The sequence below is a fragment of the Emys orbicularis genome, chromosome 15 (genome assembly GCF_028017835.1).
Source record: "Emys orbicularis isolate rEmyOrb1 chromosome 15, rEmyOrb1.hap1, whole genome shotgun sequence".
Classification (NCBI taxonomy): domain Eukaryota; kingdom Metazoa; phylum Chordata; order Testudines; family Emydidae; genus Emys; species Emys orbicularis.
Window position 1 is genome coordinate 13,383,927 of NC_088697.1, and position 7,500 is coordinate 13,391,426.

Consider the following 7,500-nt stretch of genomic DNA (forward strand, 5'->3'; position numbering starts at 1 on the left):
CGAGGGCCACCTCACCTCCCGCGGCCCGCGCCGCGTGGTGTGGTCCTATCGGGTGCGGTGGGGGGGACCGCAGCGCGCCCCTGCTCGCTCTCGCGACCTTGTTTGGCCCTGCTGAGCCTCGCGGCTCCCTGGGTTTTTTTTTCGGACCCCTGGGTGGTCTGCCGGAACCGCTCGACCTCACACGGCGGAGATCTCGGCCAGACGGCCCCACGCACGAAGGGCCGGGCACGTGCCCGGGCCGCCCCGAGGAGGGCAGTCCCCATCGGTCCCTGGATCCGTGCACGCGAAAAGGAAGAGGGTCCCGATCCGCCTGAACACCGGACGGCCCCGCGGTTGGGGTGCCGGCCCGCGAAGGGCCCTTCCCGTCGCGAACGTCAGCGCCACATCGATCAGAGGGCGCGAGAGGAGCGGGCCCCCCCTCCCTCCGGGGGGCGCCGACAGTCGGAGCTCAGGTCCCGGCCGCTGCGGGGCCCATGAGCTAAGAGCCGGGAAAAGCAGGCCGTCTCGGAGGAGGGCCGGGTGCCCTCCGCTGTCAAACGTGCCCGTTTCCCCCCCCTGGCAAGGTCGGGGTACAACAATACTCGGATTGATCCCCTAGGCTGAGCTCCGGTTCTCACAGGCTCTGAAAAACCTGTCCTCAGAAATCTCCGCACACAGTTCTTAAAAGACAGGTCGAAAAAGCCAAACCCCCCCCCTTCAGTGGTACGAACCTGGAATCGCGTCCGACCTCGTGGTTCTCTCGGTCGGCCGAAGCGGCGTGTGGCGACCCCTTCCGGACATCCGCGAGACGACCGGCCATCAGGTCAACCCATTCGCTCCAATGGGGTTGACCTGGTGGCCGAGCGGGGACTTTGGACAATTTTTCGGACTTGGAAAAAATTTTCGGGGCTTGGGAAAAAAAAAAAATGTCAGCCCGCTTCCTCCGGGTTGACCTGGTGGCCGAGCGGGGACTTTGACAATCTTTCGGACTTGGAAAAATTTTTCGGGCTTGGAAAAAATTGTCAGCCCGCTTCCTCCGGGTTGACCTGGTGGCCGAGCGGGGACTTGGACAATCTTTCGGACTTGGAAAAATTTTTCGGGCTTGGAAAAAAATTGTCAGCCCGCTTCCTCCGGGTTGACCTGGTGGCCGAGCGGGGACTTTGACAATCTTTCGGACTTGGAAAAATTTTTCGGGCTTGGAAAAAATTGTCAGCCCGCTTCCTCCGGGTTGACCTGGTGGCCGAGCGGGGACTTGGACAATCTTTCGGACTTGGAAAAATTTTTCGGGCTTGGAAAAAATTGTCAGCCCGCTTCCTCCGGGTTGACCTGGTGGCCGAGCGGGGACTTGGACAATCTTTCGGACTTGGAAAAATTTTTCGGGCTTGGAAAAAATTGTCAGCCCGCTTCCTCCGGGTTGACCTGGTGGCCGAGCGGGGACTTGGACAATCTTTCGGACTTGGAAAAAATTTTCGGGCTTGGAAAAAATTGTCAGCCCGCTTCCTCCGGGTTGACCTGGTGGCCGAGCGGGGACTTGGACAATCTTTCGGACTTGGAAAAAAAAATTTCAGCCCGCTTCCTCCGGGTTGACCTGGTGGCCGAGCATCTCACCGTCCCCGGACGCAGCGAGGGACTGCCTCCCGGCCGTCAGGATCGGGCCCCTGGAAGTCTGGGTGGGGTGCGGGGGGGGGGGGGGGAATTGCCCGACGCCTCCGAGGAGCGCTACCGGGGCGGGCCGGGCCCCCCCTGCTCGAAAAGGAAAAGAAGGATCGGGCCCACGAGAGACAGGGACCCGGCCGCCAGGCAGGCCGACCTGGGTTCACCGTCCCCGGCCGCAGCGAGGGACTGCCTCCCGGCTGACTGGATCGGGCCCCTGGAAGTCTGGAAAAAGTTTAACCCGACGCCTCCGAGGAGGGGGCGCCCAGGGAAGGAGGGAGAACCGGGTTGACCTGGCAAAGCGGCCACCAGGTATACCAGTTAAAACCTATGGGTTGACCCGGTGGCCGGAAAGCATACCGGCCAGCCAGGTGAACCCCGTTCGATTCCACGGGTTGACCTGGTGCCCGGGAGGGGACTCGGACGGTTCCCCCCGGGGTACGCCTTCCTCGGCCCGAAGGAACAGGGTGCGAACCAGGCGCGGGGGCGGGGCGGGGAACCGCTGGAACCGCTGGGGGACGGGGGACGGGGAGGGGGGGAATGGATCGGGCCTGCCGGGACCCGGCCGCCAGGCAAGCCGCCCCGGGCTCACCCTCCCTGGCCGCAGCGAGGGACTGCCCCCCCCCCCACCCCCGGCTGACAGGATCGGGCCCGCTGGAAGTCCGGGAAAATATTTTTCCCGACGCCGGAGGGAGGGGGGGGGGGAGGGGAAGGGGCTCTGACGGGCCAGCCCGGGCCCCGGAGCTTGAAAAGGAAAAAAAAGGATCGGGCCCGCGAGAGACGGGGGCCCTGCCGCACGGGGCAGTCCGACCGGGGCTCGCCGTGCGGCAGGCCCGGGCGCCGGCAGGGGAAAGCGGGCGAGGAGGCGCGGAGCCGGGTGCCTACGGCCATACCGGACCGAACGCCCCCGATCCCGTCCGATCTCGGAAGGTAAACCGTCCCGGGCCTGGCTAGTACTTGGATGGGTGACCGCCTGGGAATCCCAGGTGCCGTAGGCAGCTTTTCCCGGTCCGAGCCAGCTCTCTCTCCTTTTTCTGGGGAGGAAGGAGAAGGGGGGGGGGGGGCGGGCCAGAAAGCCCCTCGTCGCTCCTGCCGAGTCGGAGGTCGCGGCCGCAGGTCACGGGTCGGGGCGCCTGGGGTCCGGCTCCCCCCAACACCCACCCGGCTTCCTCCGCGGAGGACCCCCGGCCACCGAAGCCGCTGGGGGAGACCCCGGGCATGGGGCGGACTGGCCCGGCCCCTCCCGGCCCCCCTGCGCCCGGCCGCCGGCCCGCGGGACCGCCCCGAATCCCCCCGCGGCCACCCAGGCGAGGCCTGGCCTGGAGGGCCCCACGGCGGGTGTCAGGCTCCCCGCCGCTTGCCCCACCGGGGACCCACGGCCACCGAAGCCGCTGGGGGGAGACCCCGGGCATGGGGCGGACTGGCGCGGCCCCTCCCGGCCCCCCTGCGCCCGGCCGCCGGCCCGCGGGACCGCCCCGAATCCCCCCGCGGCCACCCAGGCGAGGCCTGGCCTGGAGGGCCCCACGGCGGGTGTCAGGCTCCCCGCCGCTTGCCCCACCGGGGACCCACGGCCACCGAAGCCGCTGGGGGAGACCCCGGGCATGGGGCGGACTGGCCCGGCCCCTCCCGGCCCCCCTGCGCCCGGCCGCCGGCCCGCGGGACCGCCCCGAATCCCCCCCCGGCCACCCAGGCGAGGCCTGGCCTGGAGGGCCCCACGGCGGGTGTCAGGCTCCCCGCCGCTTGCCCCACCGGGGACCCACGGCCACCGAAGCCGCTGGGGGAGACCCCGGGCATGCGGCGGACTGGCCCGGACCCTCCCGGCCCCGCTGCGCCCGGCCGCCGGTCCGCGGGCCCGACCCGAATCCCCCCGCGGCCACCCAGGCGAGGCCTGGCCTGGAGGGCCCCACGGCGGGTCTGCAGCTCCCCCCGGGCTTCCTCCCCCGAGGACCCACGCCCCCCCTGAGCCGCAGGGGGAGACCCCGGGCCCGGGGCGGACTCGCTCGGGCCCCCCCCCCTGCGCCCGGCCGCCGGCCCGCGGGACCGCCCCCGAATCCCCCCGCGGCCAGGCAGGAGAGGCCTGGCCTGGATGCCACGGAGGACCCGCGGCCCCCAAAGCCGCAGGAGGCGCCCCCGGCCCCGGGGCCGGTAAGCCCCGTGTCGCTCCCCCCCCCTCACCCCCCCACCCCCCCCGCGCCTCGCTGCCGGGCACCGGGCACCGCCCCAGAGTCAGCCGCAGCCGGCCGGCCTGAGAGCTGCCCTCCTGTGTGAGACTACGTTGATACTAACCGGCCATCAGGCAGGTCAACCCCATTGCTAGACCTGGGTGGACCTGGTGGCCGAGCGGGGACTTAGGAAATTTTCCAGCCTTTTCCCGGGGCGTGACCTGTTGTCCCGGTGGGGACTTTGAAAATTTTACAGCCGCTTCCCGGGGCTTGACCGGTTGTCCTGAAGGCCCCCCACCCCCACCCCCACCCCCGGGCTCCTGCTCCCCTCTCCCCAGCCTCGGTGCTCCGCTCCCAGCCTCGGAGGCTCCCTCTCTGCGGCGGCTGCATCGCGTCCGAGGACGCTCACCCTCCGGAGGCTGGCTGTAAAGCCTGACACCCACCACCGCCGCCGCCCCGATTCTCCGAGGGGCGACTCTGAGGCCTCCCCCCACCCCCGGACCACCCTGGAGACGACTGCTAAGCCCCCACCCCCGGCCAGTCTAGGGGAAGACTGCTAAGCCTCTCCCCCCCCTGCCCCACCCACCCACACTGTCTGGGGGATGACTATTAAGCCTCCCCCCCGCCCAGCCTGGGGGAAGACTGTTAAGCCTCCCCCCCACCCACCCTGTCTGGGGGACGACTATTAAGCTTCCCCCCCGCCGGAGCGCCCGGGGGACGACTATTAAGCCTTCCCCCGGACTGCCCGGCGGACGACTGCGAAGCCTCCCGCTCAGCCTGGGGGAAGACTGTTAAGCCTCCCCCCCACCCACCCTGTCTGGGGGACGACTATTAAGCTTTCCCCTCCGGAGCGCCCGGGGGACGACTATTAAGCCTCCCCCGGACTGCCCGGGGGATGACTGCGAAGCCTCCCGCTTTGCCTGGGGGAAGACTGTTAAGCCTCCCCCCCCACCCACCCACCCACACTGTCTGGGGGACGACTGTTAAGCTTTCCCCCCCGGAGCGCCCGGGGGACGACTATTAAGCCTCCCCCGGACTGCCCGGGGGACGACTGCGAAGCCTCCCGCTCAGCCTGGGGGAAGACTGTTAAGCCTCCCCCCCCCCCACCCACCCACACTGTCTGGGGGACGACTATTAAGCTTTCCCCCCCGGAGCGCCCGGGGGACGACTATTAAGCCTTCCCCCGGACTGCCCGGGGGACGACTGCGAAGCCTCCCGCTCAGCCTGGGGGAAGACTGTTAAGCCTCCCCCCCACCCACCCTGTCTGGGGGACGACTATTAAGCTTTCCCCTCCGGAGCGCCCGGGGGACGACTATTAAGCCTTCCCCCGGACTGCCCGGGGGACGACTATTAAGCCTCCCCCGGACCTGCTCCATCTCGACTATTAAGCCCCCCTCTGTGGTCCTCAGGACCACTGCCGCGCGGCCCGCGGAGTGGGGTGACACCCGGGCCGCACAGCAAACCGGCCACCAGGTCAACCCATTGAATCCAATGGGTTGACCTGGTGGCCGGAAATCAAACCGGCCACCAGGTCAACCCATTAGATTCAGTGGGTTGACCTGGTGGCCGAGCGGGGACTTGGAAAATTTTACAGCCGCTTCCCCGGGGGTTGACCTGTTGTCCCGGTGGGGACTTTGAAATTTTTACAGCCGCTTCCCCGGGGGTTGACCGGTTGTCCTGAAGGCCCCCCACCCCACCCCCTCCCGGGCTCCTGCTCCCCTCTCCCCAGTCTCGGTGCTCCGCTCCCAGCCTCGGAGGCTGCCTCTCTGCGGCGGCTGCATCGCGTCCGAGGACGCTCACCCTCCGGAGGCTGGCTGTAAAGCCTGACACCCACCGCCGCCGCCGACCCGACTCTCCGAGGGACGACTCTGAGGCCTCCCCCCACCCCCGGACCACCCTGGAGACGACTGCTAAGCCTCCCCCACCGGACCGCCCGAGGGAAGACTGCTACGCCTCCCGCCAGCCCTTCCCCGCCCAGCCTAGGGGAAGACCGCTAAGCCTCCCCCCCCGCACAGTGTCTGGGGGACGACTATTAAGCCTTCCCCCCCCCCCGGAGCGCCCGGGGGACGACTATTAAGCCTTCCCCCGGACTGCCCGGGGGACGACTGCGAAGCCTCCCGCTCAGCCTGGGGGAAGACTGTTAAGCCTCCCCCCCACCCACCCTGTCTGGGGGACGACTATTAAGCTTTCCCCCCCGGAGCGCCCGGGGGACGACTATTAAGCCTTCCCCCGGACTGCCCGGGGGACGACTGCGAAGCCTCCCGCTCAGCCTGGGGGAAGACTGTTAAGCCTCCCCCCCACCCACCCACCCACACTGTCCTGGGGACGACTATTAAGCTTTCCCCCCCGGAGCGCCCGGGACACGACTATTAAGCCTTCCCCCGGACTGCCCGGGGGACGACTGCGAAGCCTCCCGCTCAGCCTGGGGGAAGACTGTTAAGCCTCCCCCCAGCCACCCACCCACCCTGTCTGGGGGGACGACTGTTAAGCTTTCCCCCCCGGAGCGCCCGGGGGACGACTATTAAGCCTCCCCCGGACTGCCCGGGGGATGACTGCGAAGCCTCCCGCTTTGCCTGGGGGAAGACTGTTAAGCCTCCCCCCCCATCCACCCACCCACACTGTCTGGGGGACGACTATTAAGCTTTCCCCCCCGGAGCGCCCGGGACACGACTATTAAGCCTTCCCCCGGACTGCCCGGGGGACGACTGCGAAGCCTCCCGCTCAGCCTGGGGGAAGACTGTTAAGCCTCCCCCCAGCTACCCACCCACCCTGTCTGGGGGGACGACTGTTAAGCTTTCCCCCCCGGAGCGCCCGGGGGACGACTATTAAGCCTCCCCCGGACTGCCCGGGGGACGACTGCGAAGCCTCCCGCTCAGCCTGGGGGAAGACTGTTAAGCCTCCCCCCCACCCACCCACCCACACTGTCTGGGGGACGACTATTAAGCTTTCCCCCCCGGAGCGCCCGGGGCACGACTATTAAGCCTTCCCCCGGACTGCCCGGGGGACGACTGCGAAGCCTCCCGCTCAGCCTGGGGGAAGACTGTTAAGCCTCCCCCCCACCCACCCACCCACACTGTCTGGGGGACGACTATTAAGCTTTCCCCCCCGGAGCGCCCGGGGCACGACTATTAAGCCTTCCCCCGGACTGCCCGGGGGACGACTGCGAAGCCTCCCGCTCAGCCTGGGGGAAGACTGTTAAGCCTCCCCCCCACCCACCCACCCACACTGTCCTGGGGACGACTATTAAGCTTCCCCCCCGCCGGAGCGCCCGGGGGACGACTATTAAGCCTTCCCCCGGACTGCCCGGCGGACGACTGCGAAGCCTCCCGCTCAGCCTGGGGGAAGACTGTTAAGCCTCCCCCCCACCCACCCTGTCTGGGGGACGACTATTAAGCTTTCCCCTCCGGAGCGCCCGGGGGACGACTATTAAGCCTCCCCCGGACTGCCCGGGGGATGACTGCGAAGCCTCCCGCTTTGCCTGGGGGAAGACTGTTAAGCCTCCCCCCCCACCCACCCACCCACACTGTCTGGGGGACGACTGTTAAGCTTTCCCCCCCGGAGCGCCCGGGGGACGACTATTAAGCCTCCCCCGGACTGCCCGGGGGACGACTGCGAAGCCTCCCGCTCAGCCTGGGGGAAGACTGTTAAGCCTCCCCCCCCCCCACCCACCCACACTGTCTGGGGGACGACTATTAAGCTTTCCCCC

At 68.7% G+C, this 7,500-nt stretch overlaps 1 non-coding gene across 1 annotated transcript; it reads left to right on the forward strand.

The window, feature by feature from the left end:
- The first annotated feature begins 2,511 nt into the window (after positions 1-2,511).
- LOC135889872 (5S ribosomal RNA) lies at positions 2,512-2,630 on the forward strand. The gene has a single exon (XR_010562188.1). It is a non-coding gene; the product is annotated as a 5S ribosomal RNA (ribosomal RNA).
- Positions 2,631-7,500: the final 4,870 nt, after the last annotated feature.